The sequence below is a fragment of the Lagopus muta genome, chromosome 1 (genome assembly GCF_023343835.1).
Source record: "Lagopus muta isolate bLagMut1 chromosome 1, bLagMut1 primary, whole genome shotgun sequence".
In the NCBI taxonomy this organism is placed as follows: Eukaryota; Metazoa; Chordata; class Aves; order Galliformes; family Phasianidae; genus Lagopus; species Lagopus muta.
Genome location: NC_064433.1, coordinates 91,891,307 through 91,917,581, shown reverse-complemented (window position 1 = coordinate 91,917,581; position 26,275 = coordinate 91,891,307). Strand labels below are relative to the sequence as shown.

The 26,275-nt window shown below is 46.2% G+C and overlaps 1 protein-coding gene and 1 long non-coding RNA gene across 5 annotated transcripts in view; both read right to left on the bottom strand.

The window, feature by feature from the left end:
• The window catches only part of IGSF3 (immunoglobulin superfamily member 3), a 171,671-nt gene that overhangs the window by 85,154 nt on the left and 60,242 nt on the right, over positions 1-26,275 (bottom strand). The gene's annotated exons all lie outside the window — the stretch shown is intronic.
• LOC125697966 (uncharacterized) lies at positions 11,415-25,720 on the bottom strand. 3 transcript variants are annotated; one of them, XR_007379034.1, is made up of 7 exons: positions 25,682-25,720; positions 25,269-25,512; positions 19,836-19,933; positions 18,200-18,300; positions 14,230-14,306; positions 13,854-14,058; positions 11,415-13,395 (listed from the first exon to the last, which is right to left on the bottom strand). It is a non-coding gene; the product is annotated as an uncharacterized LOC125697966 (long non-coding RNA). The 3 variants fall into 3 exon arrangements; XR_007379033.1 differs by lacking the exons at positions 18,200-18,300; positions 25,269-25,512; XR_007379032.1 differs by lacking the exons at positions 18,200-18,300; positions 19,836-19,933; positions 25,269-25,512.

The window sequence follows — 26,275 nt, the reverse complement described above, 5'->3', positions numbered from 1 at the left end:
AGGGAAAGCTCGAACCCTAATGTATAACTTGGCATTTGGACTTCTGTCTGACCTCTTTCCCCTTTCTGCTATGCTGTGGGCAGAAGTTTCATTTTGCTGCTTTATCGTCTCTCCCCTCTTTATTAAATGCAATAAGTTAAAACTGCTGCTGTTACTGCTGTCTCTCAGGAGGGCAGAACTGAGTTACTCTGGTGTCACTCCTGTGCTTCTGACCTAAGAGAAAAACAGTGGCAGAACTGCACTCCTTTGCCTCTCCAAAGAATAAATATCATGCACTGATTCTTGAGCTGTAGCTCACTGTAGAGTCCTTCTCTGTTTCCTCCATCCACTTCCCACTCTAGGACAAAATAAATGCCTCTTCATCTCAAGAGATTTATCTATTCACTTTCGTGCATGGACAGAAAAAACATTTCTTCCCCCGCAACAATGCAGCTAACTCTGGGATAGAGCATGACAGCTATTTCACAGCACAGAAGGGGTGGCAGGGAAAATGCAGTTGCTTTTGTCTATAGAGATGGAACAGCAGATTGGAATGGCAAAAACTGCAATTTAGCTGGAACCTTGAGAAATCCTTCACGGTTTTCATAATTTAGTCCAAACGAGAAAAAACGCTGCTTGTAAAGACTGGGTCACCACAGCGCAGGCTGACTCAAAGGGAAGGGCTCTGTTTAGTGAAGCACAGCACTATCTACTATAGCACCCACGTACTTCTTAGAAGTCTTTCCATCTCCCAAGTGAGTAAGCTAGTTTCTGCTTACTTGTGAAACCAGGCAAGCTCAAAGGCAGGAACTTGTGGCTTGCAGGTGAGTGAGAAAAGGTGTGGGTCGCTGCTCCTTCTCCTGCCCCAGATGCAGCTCACAAGACATACTCTTATCTTACCAGATTAGAGGGTATTTTACCCTTGTGAGAGCTGATATTATTTCTAACAGATAGGTATTAGCCAACACTACCCCTTCTTCCCACTCTTACCACAGTTTCCCAGCCCAGATCTGCTCCAGAAAATAAAGGCAGAACTGCATCCCCACTGAGGCTGGATCTGAGTCTGCACCTGACAGAGAGCACAGGAAGGTGAAAGCTCCCAGGTATTGTGGTAATTAGCTCAATGTAATTATCTGCTCAAGACATTGCGGATAATTTGGGTGTTTGATAATTGGAGCTTCTGCAAAAGCAAGCCACCTCAGCACGGTTAAGAATGGAAGGCCCTGCGTGGCAGATACAAGCAGAATCTGAGCATTCACAAAGGCAGACACCTCTCCCACTGCCTGAAATCAGCTCTACAGAAGATGCAGGATGTGACTTCCAGTCACTCCCAAGACTGCCCTCTCTCCAGCCCTGGCCATTTTTTTATTCATTTACCTGGAAGTATTTTGCAGCAGAGATCTCTGAGCAAAAGAGGCTGTATCAGAAGCGAAGGAGTGACTGATGCATTATGCAGCATCCAGTGACAACAAGGGAATTAGATTTTGATATGCTTGCTGAAGTCTGCTATTTCTACTCTGGTACCTGGTGGTCAATTCCTTGCCAACATCTGTATAACATCAAATATTTGCATCCATATGGAGAATGTATAATTAAGGCTTGCTGCATACAACTGTGAAAACTTTCTCATATCTTCCCTAAATTGCATTGCAACCCCCAGATGAGGGCTGGGAGCCAAAATGGAAAAAGTCTGGCATAAATATTTAACTAACTTGAAATACGTATTTCTTAACTATTAGCTAATTATTTTGTGCCATCCATAAATGGCATCTGGTTCTTTAGCACAGGCTAGGTACACAAGGATGATGCAGCTTGGACACGTAAGTGGGAAATGAAACGTGACTTTATGCTAATTAATATTAATGAATGGATCAAGAACCAACATCTCTTTGAAAATATGAGCTCAATAGGAGCTTGAGTGTGATTCATTATGATTAGTGCTGGGATGACAACCACTACCAATCTCAGACAAGCCTCTGTTTCTCTGATGTAGCATCTCTTCAGGAAAGACTTAATTGGCTTCTGGAAGAAGCGAAGATGAACAAGGGAGGTGGCTTCAGACCATCCTGTGGGTATGTATGTGATTATACCCTGGAATAAATGGAATAACAGATCCCTTTGTGTGGCTGTGCTGAGGGTCCCCTGCTTCTGTTTGGTTTGCCCCAGCAATAGCAGCAGCATGCTGTCAAATCCCTGCCATACTCAGTCTCTTCTTTCAGCCTCAGTCTCTCTTCCTTCAGACTCAGTCTCTTCCTCTCCATACAGCACCTGCTCTGCTGCTGTTGCAGACCACCTTGGCAGCCAGTAGCTCTGCCCTGAGACTTCGTACCTGAACTGAACATGTTTCACCAGAGAAGGAGAAAGTTTCCCCTCTTTTACACAGCACCTCTCTGGGACATGCTCACCACAGTGCTGGTGGAATATTTGGAATATTACCAGAACAATTTTCTTCCTTATCTACTTTACAGTCATTTGATGGGAACTGTTTCTGTTCTCTTCTTTCAAGTCACTCTGGACTACTCTCCGTTCCTGAAACAAGCTAAGCAGTAACAGAAATGCTTGTCCACATCTGAAGAACTTGAACAATCATTATTTGGTAGACAGTTGCTTAGCTTTGCTATGATGTCTGCGCATCACTTGATTTCAGCAATGAGCTCCTCTGCAGATACATCTGTAGCTTTAGTAGGGCTCAAAAAGAAATCTTAGACCATTTTTCTTCAGTTAATCCTGTTCAGTTAAGGAAAAGGCCTGTAAGTTGGCTCTTGCCCTCAAAGCAGCTCCTGAACTTGCGTTATTATACACAGTTAGAAAGCATGTTAGTGTTTTGGACTGCATCAGTCTTTTTGCTATGAGTACCTAGAAATTACCATTCATCTCATCATTCACCAACTGTTTCTCAGCTGCGTTCCCCATTTCTCAGTCAATTTTCTCCTAAGAGCCAGTCTACCAGCTAATTTCCCTCAGGTCTTGAACAAACACCAGCAAAAATCATCTGAAAGCCTAATGTGATGCAGTTTTACGCTATCGTTTTCCCAAATCAAGCAAGTCTTGAAGATCCACTAGGACCAATCATATATGCCCAGAAAGTGAAGGAGTCCACTCTGAACTGTCATTACAGCTCCCATTAGTTTTAGCATTGCCACTTCTGCATTATCTTCACCACTCTCTCAAGTCTTCGTAAAATCAGTCCTGTCATTAAGACTAACAGAGAGAGAGAGCAATCAATGTTCAACTTGTCTTGTTGGCTTATAACAGGAATTGGAAACTAGATCTAGGAATCCTTCCCCAAGGTAGTAGTCCATCATGTCTTGTGACTTTGTCTAAAACTCTTATCTTTCCTCCCAACTTGCTGAAGACTGGATGGAAAACTGAGTTAACAAAAATGTAAAGAATCTTTCAATGCAGCAGAGACTGCTTCAGATTTGAGCTTCCCAGGGGAAATAAATGATGAACAAAAACAAACAACAGCACAGCTCAAATGATTCCTCCCCTCACCACAGTCCTGAGATTTCATAATTGCTCCCTTCATGGCCGTTTTGGTTTGTAATATGCAGAGAAAAGATTTCCATTATAGCTGTGTTTACTTAATCACTATAATTTTTTTTAAGTGAAGTTCAGGCTGTTCAAAACACCAGGCTGCCAGCCCCAAAGAAATTAGCCATCAGCTAGTTGCAATGGAAGCTGCTCTACTATGATCTGTTCCAAAGGGTTGCTGCCCAGCCATCTCTTGGTGCTCATCCGTCTCTAAGAGTGAGGAGGCTATTTACCACAGTCTGTTACACTCTTGGCTTTATTGGGCAAGATTAGGAAAAATTTCTGTGTTTGTATATGTAAAAATAAAAATCAAAATCAGTCTCTGGAATGGGATGATCACATGCGATGATCTGAGACTAGAGCGAAGTCCACCTTGGGGAAGCTGGAGGACTGACAAATGAAGAATTCATTTCAGATAGCAGCAGCACATTGACTACACCTGCAACACAGTCCTTCTCAGCGAGGTTATATTGCATATTCTCATCATGCATGGCAGAATATACTGGCATGAATATTTAATCATGCAGGGTAAATATAAGTAGATTGAAATTCTAAGTGATGACAACTTTCAGATGACCTGGGGCCAGACTAGAATTTGTGATTTAGAACGGGAAGGCTCCACAAGCCATTCCCATCCTCCAGCACCATTTATCCCCTGCAATGTGAATTGGGAAACACCTCAGCCTTTATAAAAGCAGCAACAGCTAATACACAGGAGACTTAAGAGAAAAGGAGCAAAGGCATGGAAATACTGAAACCTGCAGCTGCTGGAATGAAGACACTTAGAGTGTATAAGGTTTCTTGTCACTTCAGGCAATTGGCAACATTAGCATTGTGTTGGCACTCTCATAGTTTCCAGCACCGTAAATCAGTATGGTCAAAACCAAAAACAGATTTTCACTGCTATTTTCAAGCCAGATTGACCTCAGTTCAAAACTCTCCCGTTCAGCTTGTAAACAAAATGCAGGAGTGCAGAAGATGAACTTCGTTGTCCCTACTGTACTTAGGACCCCAGAAGAGATTTCACAGAGCATACTAGCGGTCCTCCATCACATAGTCCTTTCTGGACGTGTTCCACCGTCATCCAAAATCTTTACAGGTAAGAGAGAAGAGAGGAAAAGGGAGAGCACATGCATTGGTTAGAGCTGGGAGACCAGCTCTATCACAGTGTCAGTGCCCAAGTCCCATAGAAACAACAGAAAGCAGACACCTCAGTTCTTTTGGCCTGAGGCTACCACAGAGTTGGGGCTTGGTGCCTGATTAGACCAAAAAAAAGAAAAAGATGTAAGTTGTCAAGAAGATGGGGCATTAACAATCTCATTTCTTCCTGTAGGAAGACGTGCAAAATCCTCCCTTTCCTTTTATAAAAAAACCTGTAACTCATTTCATACTCTCTGCTGATAGGAATGTAATTAAGACATTTCTGCGAGATTGTCAGGCACCATGAAAGGTCCCTGCATTGACAGCACCAAGTATTATCCTCATTTCCTAGTGGGAGAAATTCAGAACTCAGAAAGTTCAATATCACGCCTGCGTGCAGAAACAAATCCATGTAAAGTGGAGCTATCATAGCAAATTTTAGTGAACATGTTTGCATTGCAGAGGTAGAGGGAGGATGCAGGAGGAATCTCACTGCACAGGCAAGATTCAGAGATTAGAAGAGCATCAAGTGGCCAGGTGGTGAGGGAACCTACTTCCGAGTTACAATCGCAATGATTGCAATGAATAGGGAGAGTCTGTGATTAAAGACACGCCTGAAACTAACAGTAATGATTTCCTTTGTATGCCTTTGATCAGACAATCTTACAGCATTGTATAAATGAAACCTCCCAGCATCTCTGTGAGGTTGGAAAGCCTTCTACTGACGTGAACATGTCAGAAATAAATAGCAGCTGAATGGTGTTAGACAGGTGATGGCTTAGGTAATTCACCCTCTCTTGGAAGAAGAGTATCTGGATATGGAATTTGCCCCAATTATAGAGGAGGAATAGATCCTCAATATGAGCTATATTGGACTAGATGCATAAATTACTGTGCAAAATGATCCTCCAGCCCATTCAGTTCTTATTTCCACAGGTGAAAGTGCCAGTAAGGAAAATAATCACCTGTCTGTAAGGATGATTTTAAAAGATGAAGACATTGCCCATCAGGAACACCACTGGGACTCATCAACACTTTTCAAACAGACTGCTATTGGTAACCACCAGGAGGTAAAGACTGCGTTTTTAGTCACTAGCTCCATAGGATTCATTTAAATTAGCCAGCCGGAGAGTAAAAATGTATACTTATTACCCTTGTGCACTGCATTGCCCAGAACAAAACTGTACAGGACATCATATTTGGCCATGATCCAGATCTGAAGCGTGCAGCACTTCACCTTCCTCAGTAGGAATCAGGAGCTGTATGGGCAGCTTTTGAACTCAGCTCACTGGGCCTCACAGCTAAATCCCATCAAAGGTCAGGAAACATCAATGAATATTTCTCTTGCAAAAAAGAGAGGTGGACTTGAAACTGAACAGCACATATTGCTTACTTTGACAAGGCTATGTCTTATTTTTGTAATTATTACTGTTTAAACCAATTATGTTTGGTCTCGATGAAGTGCTGAGAGGGTTAAATATGGCCTGGCACTTATTTCTCTTGTGATTATGTTCGTCCTCCTCTCACCAAGAAAGAACTCAAAATACATTCTGATATTCAGATCTAGCTATTTTGGTTTGTGCTTTTCTCTATTAGTCAGTGAATATGAAATGACGCTTTACTGATTCAGAAGCTATTTGTATAGTATTTTTCAAAGATAAGTTGTAAGGGTCAGACACCCCAACTTCACTGTTATGACTGATTACCATAATTCCCGGTCCTCCTCAAGAGCCAATAATAAGCTGCCTACTTTAATCCTATTTAGATGTTTGATTTGGGTGTATTTTTCAGCAGAAAGATTATATAAATACAAGTGTTGATGGAAAGCCTTCATGCTGAAATGTAACCAAATGCAGTTTTACCCCTAATTAAGGCAAGAAATCATTACCTGGATAGTCAAATGCCAGAGGTGTTCTCCAGTTGTCCAGAGGGTCTTGACAGTCCTTAATTTATCTAGGGCCATGTCAAAACAACATCCTTAATAACTTAGATTTTGAATGTGTTTTGGGAAGAAAGACTTGACCTGCATCCCCTGAAAACCTTCAGAAAGGAGAGGAGGTCCTGAAACAGTGCACTGTTCATTCCTCACTGCAGGAGCAGGGTGTGCAGGCAGGGGTCTTCCCTCACCATTTTGGGGGCCGTGAGAGCTGGCCAGACTCAGCACTCCTCTGCAGGCAGAAGGGATGGAGCCAGAGGCGAGCTCGTGCTCTGTGCTGCCCTGGAGCAGACTGAAGGCTTTCCACAAACAGCATAGAAGGCATTAGCTTTGCGAGCCCTCCAGCCACCAGCCCAGAGCTATGGCTGCAGAAGATCTCTGATGTATTTATTTGGGAAGCAGTCATTAGCAACACCAGCCTTAGCACAGATCAGTTCCCTCTGCTCCTCTCTCAGCCCTCATTCCCACTCAGCTTGAGTCCAGCTGGGACTTGCTAGAGGGAGGAGAGCTGCCCTGTCCTCCTTCCCTGTGCCCCTCTCCCACCACTTTCTGCTCTTCTAACAGGTACTCAGCTAAGTGGGTCCTGCTGTGTTTAATGGTCTTCCCCCACCCCCATGTAACCTACTTACACATTTTCTGTGAGCCCTCTGGCCTGGCGTGCGTATTCCGGTCGTATGACAGCTGCTCCAGGAAGAGTCATGTGGCTGCTGTAATTAAAACAGGGTGAAAATGGGATTCCTCTGCTTACCAAGAGGGAAAAAAAATGGAAGAAGGGTAGGAGACTGTTTGCTGTGAGAGTGAGGGTTAAGAGACAAGGCTGGAAGAGCTTGAATGTTGCCCCTGAGGTGATCAGGCTCTGAGATATCAACAGATCACTCAAGTGACACTAATGATTATACTCATAGAAGGCAAGAATATGGTCACGTTTGATTTTTTCTGGCTTCCTTTCCTTTCCCTAGCTTCCCTGAAATAAATCATGAGGACTGAGCACACCAAGCAGCGATTTCTACTTCTGTTCCATCTCTCTTCAGCACCCCCAGTTTTGCAAAGAGCAGAAGCAGAACACCCTAGAAGAGTTGCTGAGCACAAATCTCATTTGAGTCAGTGCTGCAGGCTCATTACCTGGGGTTTATATACAGCTCTGTACATTCTGCATTTGTCATGGTGTACATCTTGGTGTATTTCAAGTGGAAAATCCTTGAGGCAAGGAAGGAGCCTCCTGAGTAGCACACCGTGTCCCTGTACTGGGAGACAGGGAACAATTTCCCAATTGCAAGGCATTCAGCTGCTGAAAGATCCAGGTCAGTGCTGTGCCAACGTGGTCTCCTTCCTCTGAATTGATACATGTTGTTCTCTAATTGAAGGTGAATGTTACATGGTCCTATTTGGCATTGTGGTGGCATTGCACATTGTTAGGGGTTACCCTTATATATGTTGATGGATAGATATACACAGGAGGCAATGTAGGGTACCTGAGAGCTGTGGTGCATGGGCTGTGAATAGTGAAAAAGCTGGAAGATAGATAGGATCTGAGAGGGGAAGCAAAAGTGGGACAATGCAAGTGAGAGCTTCTGTGGAAGCAGCTACAGAGATGGGACATGAGAGCCCACTCTAGGATGATGTTGGTCCATCAAAGCAAGGTGAGGGAAACCTCCATTTCTTATTACCTGACAAAAGACAGAGATGGTTCTATGTCACAGAGTGAGTCAGCAGGAGGCATCAATAGTGTGCCCTGTGCAGCCTCTGTGGAGCACCATAGGGTAACTCAAGTTACGGATGTCAGAATATAGTACAGAAATTATAGGGGAGGGGGATGTAATGAAAAATAAGTACGGGATCTTTATGCATGAAATCAGGTGAAAGAGCACATTTTAAGTCATTTGGAAGAGCAAGAGGGGATCCAACAGAGAAATGGCTGTAGAATGCTGAAGAACGCACATACTGAGTAATGTGGAATATGCTGCAATGGAAGCTTTGAGTGCCATTCACATGACTGATTCTGAAGAGGTATGGAAGCAAAGGTTGCACCGCTTCCCTTCCCATCTGAGCTGTCTGTTTTCAAGTAAGCTTGAAAAACTACTCCACGAGTAGTCTTGCAAATGCTGTGTGGCTGAAAGCAAATCCACTCTATAAAGAGAGCCCTAAATTAGCATAAAATAAATGAGTACTTGTAAAATCCCCAGTGATATCCTTCACTCTACAACTCTCCTGAAAAGTTAGGAACATAAATAATGAACTGGAAGGAAAGGAGAGGCAGCTACTTGAAACCTCACTCTGTCAAGGAGAGCATTTGCTAGAATAAACCCTGGGTTTGTGGGTTGATTAGAAGAAAGCTGGATCTAGCAGGCAGAACGGAGTTAAGCTTTAAGGCTGTTGTTGAAGCTTTATGCTGCTTTCTCTTTCCTTAACCTTGTTTCCAAATATTGCAGTCAGATGCTTAACTTTGGGGGGGGAAGGTATTATAGTAAACTAACCTTGCTATTAATTCTGTCTGGTAATAAGATGTAAAACTGATTTGCAAGTCACTTTTTTTTTTCTTCTTCTTGTTACAAGTAGCAGAGATGTTTCTTCAGGTAGAACAAGATTTTTTCCAAGTCTCTCCCAGCTGGAGCTAACTGTGGTATTGCTGTTAGCCAAGACACAAGTTTTGTATCTCTCTGCAAGAACTGATGCCCAGGAGAAAGGAATTATCTTTGGGGTGCAGCAAGAGAGGTGAGAGGACAGCTTGCGATGCTGAGAACAACGTGCTCATAAAAAGTGACTGCAAGAATTCATCCATGCGGGGGGAGCTGAAGGTACCGCCTGTGCCAAACAGCCTCCTGCACATTAGCCCAATGGGCCATGAGGCTCAGAAGGAAATTTGGTCATTATTTCTTCTGACAGGGATGGAGGTAGCATAGGGCCCTAGACACCGAGTTACCCATCCTGCCACAATAATTCTTTCAAAAATGCCATCACTCCTAAGGCCATTTAGCATTTGGGCAGTTGTTCTGATATACTCTGTGTGAACTGCTGCTCAATAAACTATAATAAACCTATTAGATAGCTTTGCTGAAGTGGACTGCCAGGTTGGGCCGGGGAATCTCTGAACCATTTTTCATGGCATTCAGTTACATCCTAAGTAACGGACTAACATGAATTAATGTTGATGTGATGGAGCAGTGTGGTCTGAAGATGACCTTTTCCTTTTATCCTCGTGTTATCTATTTTCTGAAAGCTCTCCCTCCTCTTGCTGCAGGGCAGGGCTGGTCTCTGTGCGACTGCAGAGGGGTCTCATGCCCACACTTGACATAGGGCTGTCATCATTTGGGGCTGGGGAACCATGCTCCAGCAGCTCCTAAATTATAAGAGAAAGAGATTTTTCTCCTCGTTATCTGAGGGCTTTTAGTACACTTTTCTTTATTAATTAATGTTATATTTAAAATATAAGTAGCTTCTTATTTCTGCTCGCTACTTATTTTAATGCCTCGTCAGCACTTCAGGCCTTGTCTTTCTCATCAGCCCTCAAGTTCAGTTCTACCCACAATGTGTTGGCCTTGGCCAAAATCATAGCTGGCCTGAGATCACCTACAGCAGGAGGATGGGACAGGAGCACATTTTTATAATGTGAATGTGTGTTCCCTACTATCTGTCTGTCCTCCTGTCCTGTGCAGGACAGACCCCTGCCTGGCCAGCTGGAGCCACAGGCCAACAGCCGGGTAGGTGCTCACCCGTATCCTCAAACCATGCTGTATTTAGAGGCAACAGCAAACAAAGTGACAACAACAAGCAAAGTGAGCTGCTGCCCATCAATTATCCAGCAGCACGCGATGCTGAGGGGTGAGCGGGCACCGTGCTGCTGTACATGGAGAGGGACGAGGATGGAGGAGAAGCCATTTCCCCAGTTCTTGCGCGGCTCTCCCCTCATCGCCCCCGTCTCGCCTGCACTCCACCTCCCTGATAAGCCCAGGCAGTGTGAATCGCAGTTTAGCAGATGGTTGCCATGGGTTACCTCCCTGTGCAGCAGATATTCCCTTCAGAAATAGTAACGTTAATTGAAAACAGGAGCTCAACCCTTTCACTTGGCCCTGCTGCAGCGGGCCGGCCAGCGCTGGCTGCAGGCACAGCTGGGGCTCTCTCACCCACACACCACTCCTGGGCATCCAAAACAAGAGGAGAAGGCAGAGGGACAGGAACCCTGGGCAGGCGTTGACCTTGGATGAAAGCTATGGCCCAGGTTTCCTCGGTGGTCAGCAGCCAAGCTGAGAACAGATCCTACATCTCCTGTCCCCATGATGAAGGTCTTTTTTTAAGAAGAATTTAGTGGGGCTTTCCACAGAAACCTAGTGGGGTGGCCATAGCACGTGGGGAAGTGATTATAGAACAAGGGTACCAGCAGAGGTGTTTGGTGGGATGCTACAGGGTTCAGCAGTAGGTCTCATCCTGCTTTAACCTATTTCTTTTTCAGGATGATTAATGCATAATCAGTAGGCTTTGCAAAATTTAGGTAGTGTAATCTGTTGCCACCAGTTAGCGAGGCTATTTCTGTTCTGCAAAGGATTCTTAGCTGGAAGTGCGGGCTGGTGTTGCAGGCATGATGTCTGCAAGCAAGGAGATCTTGCTCTTGTCTCAGAGGGCAACACTCTCCCACCCTCCCTGCCCATATCCAGATACTTCCTATCTCCTCAGCACATCATACCTGAGTTGCTCTGCCCACAGTGCACGGGACCTCATCTCTGCCCAACTTGGGATGCTCTGGAGATGCACACAGGCAGGAGGTGCTCAGCATGGTGGGATTGAGTGTTCCTGCACTCTCAGCACTAATAACTCAATCTCTGCACTGTTATTATCCTTCTGATCTATTCGAGTCCTACTCTAAGAACATTTTACCTGAGGCTGCACCACTTCACATGCAGATAAGACTTTTGCCTCTAAGGTGGAAGATATTCCACTCAGCTATTACTTTTCTTGTGTAATCTTTTCTGAAGATTCATCTCTGCCTTCCTTGATGCCAAAGCAAGACCTCTCATCTCCCACTGTTTCAGTCCTAAGCACCACAGAGTTTGATCCCCAGTGCTGCAGGCATCTCCAGGATCTGCTCCAATGGCTTGTCAGGGCTTCTTGGTCTTTTATGTGAGCTGAGAGGGACATCTGCAAAATTCAGCCTTTGGGCTCTGATTACGTCAGCAGTCTTAGCATCCTAAATTTCTCTTGTCACATAGCTAAAAATGGAAAGTACAGAAGAGGTAACTTCAGCCTTTTCATTTTGTCAGTTATTTTTTCAAGGGATAAGTTATCAGGAATTTTTGTGCCCTCTCACTTCACTGTCCTGACTGTATGCTTACTATGCAGATTACTCATAAGATCTGCAAGAAGTCCTGCTTTAAAAGGAGCTACTCCAATTACTCCTAAATAGTGATAACCTGCCCTCTCACCTCCCTTAGGGTTTGCTTTGTCCTCTACTTGCACAGGAGAACCCTGGAGGTCAGTGCTGTTCATATCAGGGAAACCCCATGACAGTCAGTAAGCTGGAGCATGAGCAAATCTGAGGTTAACAGAATCATTCTGCATACAGCAATGGCATCAGAAGGCTGACATCATCTGTGACATCTGCAAAGCATCAGTGTCTGCAACGCAGAGCAAATTAGCTTCGTAGAACAACTGGGAAAATTATGCTTCTTGAAAATGCATTAGCACAATGGGTGATGATGTGTTGGACCACAGAGACATGATATGATGCACTGGAAGAAGAGCAGTCTTTCTGCATCCACAGAGGCTGCTAAGTCCCATTCTATGCACTATGTTGTCAGAAAAGCATTATCCTGCTAGGAAAGCTCAAAGGAGATTTGACTTAGCAAAAACTGAAAGAGTTTAAGATGTCTCTCCCAGCCAAATATCAGCTAAGAGTGCATAAGATCCTATTCTACAAGTATTCCAGGAGGTATAATGGTCACAGTGGGAAAGTAATTGCATCCAGAAACCAAAAGCAGAATTGATAAATGGAGCGAGATGAAATTGAGTTAAAGAAATTGGACAAAGATTTTCCTAACAGTGAAATCTGTCGAGCCATTAAGAAGCAGACTAGAGGGCGCAGCCCATATTGCTCTCTGGAGCAGAGCAGAGTGCGCGCCAAGGAACAGGTCTTTTCTTTAGTCACAAGTCTTTATCATTGGGAAGGCAGCCCTTTATTTCCCTTTTCACAGCCAGTAGAGAACAAAAGCGGGATTTCCGTGCCTACCTAGCTCAAGCCTGGCAGGACGTTATCAAATGTTAGGGAAAGCAGCCAAATCGTACAGCAGAGCATTGCCAATTGCTCCCCAGAGCAGTCGTCTCTTGCTCTCAAACAAAACTCTGCAACGTGGGCTGTGAGCAGTGGGGCCACGGCCGCTTTGCTGGCTGGCTGAGAGAGCACGTCTCATTAGCAGGGATTCATCAGCACCGTTGTTAATAATGCAGGAGCTGCTTGTCTCTGGGGGAGTTCCTCAGCAAAAACGGCACTGCTTCTGTAATTCAAACACAGACTCCGCTGACATGATGGGCTTCCATGCTGACAAAGCATTTTGGTTATTTGTTATTCTCAAAAGGTATCTCAGCGCTAAGAAGTGACTGAGCTAGGAGAGGTTCATCCTGAGCAGAAGAGAGCAAAGCCAGCCCTGTGCCAGCCCTGGAGCTACCTATGTCTTGGCATCAGCGGGGAGCAGTGTGTTGCCTGATGAGAGCATTCTGGTCCTGAGGAATTCAGCCTGCCTTGGCTTTTTGCTTTGCTCCAGTCTCTCCACTTGTTGTGGTTTAACCCAGCAGGTGGCTGAGCACCACACAGTCCTTTGCTGCAGGCAATTCCCAGTGGAATGGGGGAAAGAATCAGGAAAAAAGGGTAGAATTCATGGGTTGAGATAAAACTATTTACTAAGATAAGATATTTACTAAGATAAAAGGATAATAGTTATAAACTGTATCTATCTGCTAATATCAATGTAAATAATAAGCGATGCACAAGCATTTTGCCACTACCCCACCAACAGATGCCCAGCTAGCCCCCTGAGCAGCAGAGGAGAGTGAGATGAACTCCCACTCCCTCGTAAAACTCCTTCCACGTGATATTATATGGTATGGAATATCCCTTTGGCCAGTTTAAGCCAGCTGTCCTAATTCTGTTCCCCCCCAGCTCCTTGGGCTCTTCACTGCAAATGGCCTTGGCTCTGTACAGCGCTGCTTAGCAGCAGCTATAAACACTGGTGTGTTATCAACATTGTTTTTCTCCTAGAACCATAACATAGCATCATACCAGACACTGAAGAAAACAATTCGGTCCCTGCTGAAACTAAGGCGCTGTTGGAAAGAAAGCAGTGGTCCTGCTGCCTCTGACCTAATCCTTCTGAGGATGTCCCTGGAGCCTTCATGGGGGCTTTGATGGCTCCACCAGAACATGAGAAACTGCAGCTGGGGCCAGCAATTCACATGGAATTGCTCCGTCCTCCAAATATTGCAGCCTGCATGAAGGATGGAACAGATGTTGCAATTCCCTGATAGAATCACTTGAAAGCCTTATTTTGTCATTACCCACTTGTGCATTGCAGCACACAGGATAAGGGATAATTCCCCATATTACAGCAGGGATGCTGTACCACGTGCTCTCTAACACTAGTCTGCCCAATGCCCACCTGCAAGCCTTGTAGCTGGTTGGGGTGGGCAGCCTCCTGGTGAAGACTGCCCTTCAACATTTTCCCAGAGAGGAAACCTGCAAGGAAGGAGAGACTTTAGAGCAAGCAGTATAGCAAAGCAACCTATTAAAACAAACTAACTAACTAACTAACAAAACATACCTAATTACCATGGACCCCTGCAGAGCAGCTGGCTTATGCTGTGGGATGCGTGCATGCTCAGTCCAAGTTACCCATTGCATGCCATGGAACCAGCACAGAAGTGGCATCCCTCTGCCCTAAGCTATCACTGCTCCCTGCAGACAGCAGCATGGCAGATGGCTGCACAGATCAGCTACCGTCTGGGGCTGTGTCCTACCTGCTGCCCTGCTTGCCACAGATAGGTCCCTGCTCGTGGGACCAGTGCAAGAACAGGAACATTGTGAGACTAAGTCAAGAAATGCATAGTTTCAAAGGTGGCTCTGCTTCTTCACATAGTATGAGGTCTTGCACCTAGCCCTGTTTCAAAGCAAATTTGCTGGCTCAGCCTCAAAGAAGTAAGACCTTTCTCGCAGGCTTGTGGTGTGCAAGGAATGGGCAGCCAGCCATAATGGCACGTGGTGTGACACCCCTCACACTGGGAATTAAGGCAGCACCATCTGCATAAGCATCTGTCTCATGTAGACGCTATTGCTTGCGTGGCACACAGGAGCAGTCAGACCAGCAGAAGGGAGGAGCACAGTAGACACCGCTCTCTGTGACCACTAGGGAAACAAAATATGTGCTTGCAAAGCCATACAAAAATTCCAAATATTGAAATGACTTTAGCTGGGTGTAGGTATAGGTCTGGTTAACGCCTGTTCTGTTGCTGAGAGGGGACAGGGTTGTGACACACGTGGGAATTTCAGAGGATGCAGGGAGGGTGTTATAAAACAGCTGTGAAGCCACACCAGTCCAGCTGCCTGGAAAGAGATCATCATCTGGTTTCTGCAAGAGCCAAGGGCAGTGCAGTCCCAGGCCATGCACTCAGCTTGTCTTGGGAGTTGGGAAGCTGAGCTTCTTCTACCCTAGGGTTAGAGTTGCTCCAGCAAGTGTGGTTGGTCCAAGACTTCAAAATCTCAGTGCCTGCGAGAAAGCTCATCTTGGATCCTTGCTTCCTGAGGTGTGTCTGTGCTAACGGGTACAGTCAGGCAGGTAGCTGAGGACATCTCCCCCTCCCAAGCTTTCCAAAGGATGGACAGCACAGCCCTGCTCTGTGCTGCTGTGCTTCGGTCCCTCTCCCACTGCTGTGTGTCTCCACTCCACTGTCCAGATGTCCACCACTTCTCTCTGGTGTTCATGTACCCATCATGATATCTTTATGCTTCTGCAGCTTCTGCTGTTTGTATCCAGGATATGATATGCTTGCTGTGCTCTGCCACTGCCTGAAAACCCTCTGCCATCCTCCAAACTCTGCCAATGCTGCCAAGTAAACCATATCTAAACATAGAAAACTGGCTAGCAGAGGTTGGGAAAGCACCCAAGAACCCAGATCATTTCCATTCCCTCCTAACACCCACAAAAATCTCATGAGCTGTCCAGCCCCATACACCAGGCACTTTAGATGTCAGGCTTTGAAAAATTACCATGATTTCTCTTTTTGGCTCAGTATTCACACAACACTAGCCATTCACTATAGGAAGATGAAATATAAGGAAACCACTAAAAAGAGTGACATGAAAAAATGACAGAAACTCCCTGAAAAGGTCCAAATATAGTCACAATTATGGGAAGAAGGTCTTATTTTCTAACTTCTCTCCACCAGTCTAGTAGCTCGGACTCTTTGAACTTCATATCCGTGCCTGGCAGCCCACAAAAGTAAAGCTTTGATCCCACAGGGACTTTCCAGCTCAGCGCTTGGAAAAGCATCCATCAAGACCCTAAATTTCTGCAGAGCTTTTGAATCGACATGCTTGCACACATTGCCCAAGGGAAGGGAAGGCCTGTGGGTCAGCGGTGGCTGCAGACCTTGGCTGCTCTATGCAGGCTCCCAGAGCCCTGCTTTCCCAGGTTGGGGCGGCACAAGGAAACAACCAGCTGTTGTTCCTTCCCCTAGGGGCTCAGCAACAACGCTGCAAAAGCCAGGAATGAATATTGTAACAGTGCAGTAAGAGATCTTCCTGAGCACACTGGACCCCCTGAGGTGCCCACCTTTGGTTGAAGCTGGGACAAAACCCTCCCGGCTCTTTGGGGCAGACAGGAAGAGCAAGGTTAAATGGAAAGGAAGGACGCGGAGCAGGAGCCCTTACCACCAGCCATGCATGCCTGCTTTCAGAGGCCAGATGCTGCCAAACACAGATCTCCTTACGTTTGTTTTAAAGCTTGAAGAATCTCTTGAGATAAACAGCCTAAATTAAAGATGGAAGCATTGTGGGCTTGCTGGCAGCCTCCGCCTCCCTCCTGGGCAGATAAGCTTGAGTCACACACCCCTTTGCCCAGGCTGTCACCTAGGGGTGCCCTTCCCAGAGTGCCCAGAACACCCTACCCATGCTGCTGCAGCACCCAGAGATGCAGGGTACCCACACAGTGCTCGCCCCACTTTCCGCTTTTAGGATCCCTCAGGAGAATGCTAAACCCTGGTTGGCCCTGGCTGTATTTAAAGTGATTGTAATTCACATGGATTGGGCCGTGGTTATAAGCTGAATTACATTCTGATTTAGCAGTGGGGATTAAGGCTCTGTATTTTAACTTATTAACCCAAGCTGCATTTGAAGACTCCTCTTACTGCCCCTCTAAGCTCCCTCACAAGAAGACATGGGTCTGGGTGGTGGGGGGCAGCGGTATGACAGGAGGGGACCAGGAGCACGCTGCTGTGCAGCCTGGCACTGCTAATGGAAGGAGCAGCTCCTGCCCTCACCTTGGTGTCCTGCAGCCCCTGCTCTGCGTAGGGTATGCTGGAGCTGTGAGCAGCACAGTATGAAACGATCCCCATGGCTACAGCTCCTGAGCAGGCAGCCCTGCACCTCCAGGCCTGGGTTCACCCACTTGACTCTTCTTCTTGTTGCCGTCAGACAGACAATTGAAAGCAGCCCTGGCACACTCTGGAAAAACTTCACTCCATTTAATATTTAATGAAAACCCACTGTAACTGTCATGTCCTTTTCTGTTTTCTCTCTCTAACGCTGCTGGCTGCACAGGTATCTGTGTGTAAACAGAGCTGGTTTCCTTTCCACTTGGTTGCATCCTCAGCTTGGGGCACAGCTTGTGATATCCTTACTCACCTTCAGAGAAAGTCCTGGGGCAGGCCTGCCAAAAACTGTGGGGATCCCTGGATGGTGTCAAGGCCATCACCACTGTGGGTACCTGAGAACATCCCAGCCCAGCCACACAGCAGCTCTAGAGATTACAGCCACCTCCCAGTGTGATGTTGCAGGATCACAGCTGCCACATGGCATCCATCTCACATCTGTACCAAGAGCCCAACACTGCACACCACACTGCTTCCAACACTGGAAACCTGCCATTGTTGGCAAGGTAGGAGACAAGGCATTGCACTTTCATGCTGCTGCCAGTACTGAACTATTGGCTTGTAATGCATCCTAGTTGATCCTGCTGAACAATGTGCAGCCAGACCTGCAGCCAGAGCAAGGAAAGGAAAAGGGGAATATGTTGTCGTGAAACAGTTTGTCCCTTACAAAACTAAGGAGCAAATCCCTCTCATCTTTTGCCTTCTAGAACGAAGTGCAACATGGAGGTATCTCCTGGCACATGGGAGAAAAGAGAAAACCTTAAGGGCATACCACCTGCACCTCTTCCTCTGTCCAAGAAGAACTGACTGTGCATCAGTCCTATCAGGAGATGCTCCTGCCCTCCTCCTGCTCTGCAGCATGGACAGGAACTGTGGAAGGAGCCTCTGTCATACTCAGTGTAACCCTCTCAAAAGGAGCAGACCCAAGAAGCGCGCCTACTGGGAAGAATAGAAGCAAAAGTAGTGCCTAAGGACTTTTAGGACCTGTTTTAAGGACAGGACTGCACCCCATGGCCTCCATCCTCTTGAACTCCATAACAGGGATATTCTGCTGACAACCTTAGTTTCAGCTGAGCTGTGGCATCCTGTTAAGGGAAGAGAAAGTTGGCACAGAAATTCTTCATTTTTCCAAGTAACTGGAAAGCAGAAACTCAGCTTCTCCTACTCCCAGACAAAGTATAGCAACTCCTCAACTCCTTTCTCCCAGAGTGATTTAATGAAGGGCACTAAATGCCTCAAGCTGGGGGAGGCAGAGGTCATAGGGATGGGAGAAGTCTAACAAGATGCAGACTGTCCATCCCTTAGCCACCCTTCCCAACCCTGCTTGTACCACTGGCAAAGTCATCGCAGAGCAATGGTCCCAGTCATGCCCAAACCAAACCCTTAAGGCTAGGGGTTGCAAATGGAGTGGACAGGGGCCCTTCCTTACAGAGGGACCTGTCACTGGCTGGAAGCCAAGGCCATCCCTCAGATCTGCTAGCTGGCAAACTCTCTGCTGTAGTCAGGCAGAGAAGTGCCATCTTCCAGACAAGTCTGGCATGCCTCAGTGACAGTAAATTTACTTAAAGGAGAAGAAAATGGCTTAACTAATCTTTGGTCACTCAGCTTAACTTCTGTCGCTGACACAGCAGGAGGAACTCACAAGCCCAGTGGTTTTATTTATTTAAGTGTATTGATTTTAGCCTAGATTGGAAGAAAACAGGCGGATAAAGGGCAGGAAATTCCTCAGCTGTGAGAAACGCACAGAGTTCTAGTAGTCAGATTTAAACTAACAGATGAAAATACATTTGCCAGAGCAAAGTAATGAATCATCCTGCAGGAGCACAGAGATCTGGCCAAAAGCCAAACCCTGCCCTCTTACAAGCAGCAATTTGGGATATTAAGTGGTCACTGCATTCCTATCACTGACCATCATTTAATATAACAGTAATGTTCAATTGCTCCCAACCAGAACTCAAAGCCTGCTGCGGAAAAACAGTGCAAGCCTGTCAGACCTGCCCCCAAGATCTTATTTATAATCAATGGCCTCAGAGTCAATCAGATTCAATAAGGGAAGGCTAAACGAGAAGAACAGAGGAGGACAAAACACACCAGAAGTGTACTCAGCCACAGAGGCTGCTGCGCGCAGGCAGTGCCACACTGAGATGTGCAGGGAGATGACAAGGGAAGGATTTTTGGAGGGTAATATTTTGTTTGTGTGTCAGCTCTGATTATCTGATTAACTTTTGCGATAGCCCAGTGTTTGGGACTCCATGGGAGAGGTCACCAGCTCTGCTGCCTGTTGCTACAGATCTTGCCATGTCTGCAGGTGCAATATGACTTTATCCCTGTCCAGGGAAAGCAATGCAGATGAAAGGAATGCTACAATTAAATCTTGGGATCTAGTGGAAAATGAACACTCAGAGCCTGTGAAACCATCACTACCATTTCTGGTGGCAGGAGACCTTGGGTAGCTCAGAACAAGAAACTCAGCTTCAGGCACTATTCCCTCTCCATCCAGAGAGCCTCTGAAGACATAGAGGTTCTTTGAAGGAACCATGCTGTGAACACAAACACATCATTCAGTGCAGAAAATGGTAGATGTGAAAAGGTAGCAAAAGGAACAGGTTGGCAGCTCTACCTTGAGAGGTTAACAAGAGATGCACAGTAGATTCCTCTCCTCCCAGCAAGTGCTGTGCTCTTTTTCATGCCAATCAGCTATGGCTTTGCCTGTTCCCCCTGCAAAATACGCCCTAGATGTGAATACAGAGGCAGAAGCTGGGCTCTCCGCGGTCCCTCAGACCCAAGGACGAGGGCCTGTGCCCAGAGATCTTGAGATCCCTGCTTGCAGGGATGAGAAGAGAATTTCAATACCTAAAGGGAGCCTACAAACAGGAGGGGAATCAACTCTTTGAAAGGGTAGATAACAGCAGGACAAGGAGAAATGGTTTTAAATTGAGGGAAGGGAGAGTTAGGTTGGATGTCAGGGGGAAATTCTTTACAGAGAGAGTGATGAGGTGCTGGAACAGGCTGCCCAGAGAAGTTGTGGATGCCCTGTCCCTGGAGGTGTTCAAGGCCAGGTTGGATGGGACCCTGGGCAGCCTGGTCTAGTATTAAATGGGGAGGTTGGTAGCCCTGCATGAGGCAGGGGCTTGGAGATTCATGATCATTGGGGTCCCTTCTGACCCTGGCCATTCTGTGATTCTGTAACAATTAGTGAAGCAGTGTGGTCTAGTGGTTGGCAAACCTGCCCACCGCAGAAGGATTTGAACTGGGTGGGCTTAAAGTCCCTGTCAACCCAGGCCATTCTATGATTCTATGGCAGAAACCAGGAGATAGGCAACATTAAAGTAAGCAACACATGGAACAACAAGACAGACAGCAGTTAGGAGCACATTTGTAAGCAGGCAGCTTGGCTAGCAGCACAGTTACAGCGGCATAGAGCCCTACATCCTTGCAACTGTGTGGAGAAATTTACTTGATTTAAGGTAGTTTTGCATGGCTGATGATCTGTAGGCTGCTAGACCTATTCTCCTAACCATGTGAGCAGCTAGCTGCCTTCCAGAGCTGCGTCTCCCTACCTTGATGCAGGAAGCAGGGAAGAGTTACACCTCTGCACCACCCCTGCTGCAGAAGGCCTTGAAGGCAGGTGACTTGCAGCCATGGAGATGGAGACTCACTTCTGTCAGGCAAGGGCAGAAGGGATTCTCTCCAGCAAGGTCAGGCAGGTTGCTATCAGAGCTAACCAATATTGCCATAAACATTCATTACTTGCTGCCCTGCGGGCACAGCAAAGGGCAAAGTTTGTCTCTGTTATTGAAAACAAAGATAGGAGCATCCGACCTGATTTTTGCAATCCAAAGCCCTGGTGACCCATCTAAGCCTGAGGCAAATACACAGCAAGGAGCAGCTTTGGGAAACCAGTTTGTGTTTGTAGAGCCAGAATCCAAGCTGAGATATGAGGAATCCTGATACCTGCTATCCAGCAGTGGACCTGACATCTTTTACTTAAACATTTGTAAGTGATGTGCTGAACAGTAGTGATATTTTCTTGAGCAAGTTGTTGAGTTGCCTCGCCTCCCATCCCACCAGGGAAAAGAAAAACATAGTTTTCTGAGATCCTCCACTGAACAAGGAGCTGCAGGACTGAGCTTCTTCACAGAAGTAGCACCTTCCAATCACATCCCAATACCACTGGGGAGGAAAGTCCAGTTCTTAGAGCCAAGGGGATTTGCCTTATTGCTAGGCAGGGCTCACACAAGCCTATTCATAGTCCATACAGGTTTTCAGTCTCTCAGGCTTTGTTCTGAATCCTGCATTCAGGACAAGTCAAAAACTTCAGAGCAAACACAAACTAAAGGGGCAGATCGATCTAGTTTTTCATCAGAGTTACACCCAATGAGTTTTCTTCTAAGGCACTGTAACTCCATTCATCTAGCACGCTAGGATCATGGTAAAAATGCCAATACGCAGGCAGAGCCAAGGCTGGACTATATTTTATTCTGCCATTTTTCAGATGACATTAAATGTGATAAAAATGCCCCAAACTGTGCAACTAACCCGTCAAAACCACAGCTTGCTCACAAAGGAGTCACTGAGAATTGTACATGTTCAGCACTTCTGGAAAAAGAAAAGCAGACAGCACAAGGCAGGCAGTCGGTCAGCTCATATCAAAATGACAAGCTATTTTCTTTGCACACAGGGACTACTGCTTCCCCAGGAGCCCCAGAAAGCCTTTGCAGTGCAGGGAGTTTCAGTCCTGCCCCCTAATAAAACCTCAGAACAGACAACGGGTAAATCCAACCTGGTACTAAAATCTAATGCTGGCAGAGCTTTGCTTTCTCGTAAATGCTGTTTTCATATTTCAAATCCTTTTGTACAACTGGAAGAAATGGAGAAAGGGCATAATTTAATGTTGCACACAACTGTGTTCAGGGAGAATGCTACACAACGACAATGTGTGAAGAAAAGCACTTAAATTATTGAAATAAGCCTTCCTACTCCCCCCTGGTGTTTTCACTTAAGAGAAGACAGAAGATGCAGGTTTGAACAAGGGTTCTGTGAAAAGGGGCTATTTTTGAGAGTGGGATGAAGATCCCAAGCAACAACATTGTCTTACTACCTTACTCACAAGGGCTGCAGGGCTCCCAGGAGTAGTGCCTCATAGACACTGCAAGGCTTCAGAAGTAGAAGCCTCCTTTTAGCAGGGCCTGACGTCTTGGCAGGCACCAGGTCTGCTGTAGGGTTTGGGACAGATGCAAACTCTGTGCTATTCAGGCCCTGCACCACCTCAGATCCCTCCTGGACTTCCCACTGAAAACAAAGATGCTTCCCATGCTGGGAGAGCATTTTGCCATTTTAGCTGGCCACAGAGGACTTCCCATGCTTGTTGTCTGCAGGCAGCTCCCAGGAACAGAAACACAGACCTTTGTCTGTACAACACACAGCTGCCTCATCCTGCCCTGCCAAAACCCACGTTGGCTACAGCTCTGACCATCTGGCTGGCCACAACTGAAGACTTAAACCACTGGTAAGCTGGTGAGATCTGAGCTCAGCTATTTTGGCTCTAAGCTTGCCCAGTGATGCTGCCCCTACAGAGCGTTGAAGGGACCTGCTTCCTTGGATGAGCCACTGCAGGAATGAGGAACCAAAAGCTATGGCCAGAGATGTGGGATAGAGCACCCTTGGACAGGCACCACCAAGGGGCCATAAGGAGACAGGAGCTAATTGCCACTCTGGGAGGAGCACATACGCCTGGCCTCTTCCTGTGCTGCAGCTTGTCTGCAGTGAAGTTCAGGCAGCTCCCTCCCCTCCTGAGCGTGGTCCCCTGGTTCAGCATCCACACCTTGTCCTAACAGAGAACATGGTGAGAGGATGTTTAATGATTACACCAGCTCATAGAAGTCAAAACTCAGAGAGGGTGGTCTAAACCTGCCTCTGCAGGAAGCATCCTGAAAGTTCACAGAGGAAGGATGGAGCTGTGCTAATTGCTAAGGTGTCTGGCAGCAGAGAAACAAATTCTGGCAGGGAAGAATTTATCCTCTAAGCTTGTTATTCTGTCAAAAGTAGTAAATGAGGTTAGTTGAGGCTCATTTATTTGTGCCGAACTCCTGTCTCTCACTATTTATCATTGGGTGTGATTACCAACTGACTTACACCAAGTGAATCGTTGTGGCGAGACCAACGGTGCTGCAGAGAGGAAGGGACAGCCCCCAGAACATCACCTGCCGTCTTCTGCACACACCAAATGAGGCTGCAGTGGGCTCATCAAGATGGAATGAAGTTCCTGAGAGTTCCATGGTGGGTCTCAAATGGTAGCACATCATAGGACAGGAGTATATTTAACAACTGGCTCTGTTAGTTTTGTTGGCTCTCTGCAGTAGGATGAGACATCTCCATGGCAGGTGTCACACCTACCTCCTGACTCTAAGGTTGACTCTAAGCCAGCTTCAGGGAGGACTGTTGTAAGGCACTTGACATCAGGCCTTACAACACTCTGATTAAAAAATTAGCACTACATAGTATCAATAAACTGCACGTTAACTAGATTAAGCACTGGCTGACAGTTCTCAACAACTAATTGCCAGTGGTGAATCATCTTCGAATGGCAGTATTTCTAGCAGAGCTCTTCAGGGAGCTGCTTGAGGCCTGCCACTTCCCAGCGTTTTCATCACAGAGAAGCAAATGCAAATCTCAGGGCTGGTGCAGTGCATAAGTGACAAAAAGATTCAAAATGATGAATAACGAGGAGCACAGGGTAACCATGCAAAGCACTCTACTGCTTAGCGAGCAAATCCTGTTTAAACAAACATCATTTTACTGCAGAAAGTTATTCCTGGAATAAGGAATGCCAGGCAGACCTCCTAGGGTGACATGTCTGGAAAGCAGAGCCTCCGGGAGGAATTTTGGAGATTGTGACAAACTGGCTATTCAATATGAACTAACAGCAGAAAGCTGCGGCGAGGGAGCAATAATGCAATTCTGGGACATATGCTCTGGGAATAATGAGTAAGAGTGTCATATACACCTTTGATGCAAGTGAGCTAGACAAATCCCTCCCAGCTCACTGCCTCTACAGCTGTGGCAACACCCTGCAAAGCCTGCTGAAAGATCAGGGCGTAAAGGGGAACCGGATGATCTCAGTGCTCAAGGGGGGAAAAAAACCCCACACTGCTCTGGCAGACCGCAAAGCACTCCGTGTTTTTGTTTATCAAGAAGAACTCAGAGATGACTTCTCTACTCTGAGGAAAGAAATGCTGTCTTAAGTTTCACAGTGAGGATTATGTGCACGAGAAGGAAAGGTGATAGGAACAAGGATTTCTAAGGGACCTTTCAGCTCCCAGATGGGACTGAAAGGCTGCTGAACTCAGCTGGGTAAAGGGACTTCAAGGCAGGCTGCACACCAATACCCATAGAGCTGTCAGGAGACAGGGGCTGGCAGCAGGGTGTCCTCAGGGACCAGGCAAGGAAAGGAAGAGGAGGTGTAGCACTAGATAGCTAGAAAACAGTCTGTAATAGGCACCCAGACAGCATGGAAGCACTAAAACATTGCATACCTCATATTAAGGAAAAGCCTGTAAAGAAGAGAAAGATAAGTAAAATTCAGACATGAGTTGTGCTTTCCAGCAGAGAAGTCACGCTGTGTGCCAATGTAATTGCCTGGTGAAGTGCTTTTTTAGACAGAGGTAAGACAGTACATCTCATCAATCTGGACTTCACAGAAAGCATTTTCTAGTGGAAAATTAACAGTTAGGCCAACAAAGCTGAGAATTAGTGCACATGGGGGAAACTGGATAGAAAGGATTTGATAAACAGTCCTAGCACAGACATACAGGGGTGTGCAGATGCAATTTTTTTGGAGACAGAGGAGAAAGCATTGCCTATACAGTAGAATACCAAAACACACAAGAGGGAATAGGTCACTTTTAGGAGCCTGGCAACCAAAAACAAAAAACAGACAGCAGCCCAGAAGTAAGGGTCTGACAGCCAGGAACAAATAGCTAGAATTCTTAGTACTAAGTAGAGGAGTACTGACATTGGAGAGAAAAGAAAGACTCGAGTTTGCTAAACAGACCTTTTCCCTGCTGGTTTCCCACACAATATAGTGCCTGGATTGGATGGGTCTCACTGATAAGCCCGCATACAGCATCATTTTAACCTTACTATCCAGAAACCAAGTATCGCTTGTCTTTTGCACTCCAATCAGCAGCCTCCCTGAAGCAAGGATCAATAATCTCTTAAGGGACTGTTCTCTCAAGTTCATGCCTACAGCATGGGGGTTTACATCAGATTCTAATGTTCTGATTTTCATTGCAGCCCTATAAAAAAAGCAGAGAGAAAACAGGGCTGAGACTGAAACAGAGAGTGAGTCTTGTTATTTAGTACTTTGTATAATCAATAGATATTAAGATACTATAGTCACAAAATAAACAAGAGAGTTAAGTGAAGTAGACTATGATAACAAAAGAGAATAAGAGGAAGGCTTACCCTTATGCTGAGCTCACCTACAAAACTCCAGCAGAGCAGATCTCCAGAAGAGATCCCTCCCCACTGGTAGCCAGCTCTTAAATAGTCTAGGAGGGGTGCAGCCAAGTTCCACCCCTTCCGGCAGCACAGGTGCATTGCCTTCACCTGTGCTCCTGTGGCTGACTCATGGCTCACCTCAGGTGATCAATCAGAGGTTCAGGCCGTGACTCAGTAGTTCCTATACACATATGTAGCTCTTGGAGTGGGTCCAGAGGAGGGCCACTAAGATGATCAGAGGGCTGGAGCACCTCTCCTATGAGGAAAGGTTGAGGGAACTGGGCTTGTTTAGCTTGGAGAAGAGAAGGCTTTGGGGAGACCTCATTGTGGTCTTCTAATATTTGAAGGGAGCTTATAAACTGAGACAGGGGAGGCTTAGGTTAGATATTAGGAGGAAGTTTTTCACTCAGAGAGTTGTGACACACTGGAACAGGGTGCCCAAGGAGGTTGTGGATGCCTCATCCCTGGAGGCATACAAGGCCAGGCTGGATGTGGCTCCTACAAACAATAGGGGAATCAACTCTTTGAAAGGGTAGATAATGGCAGGACAGGGGGAAA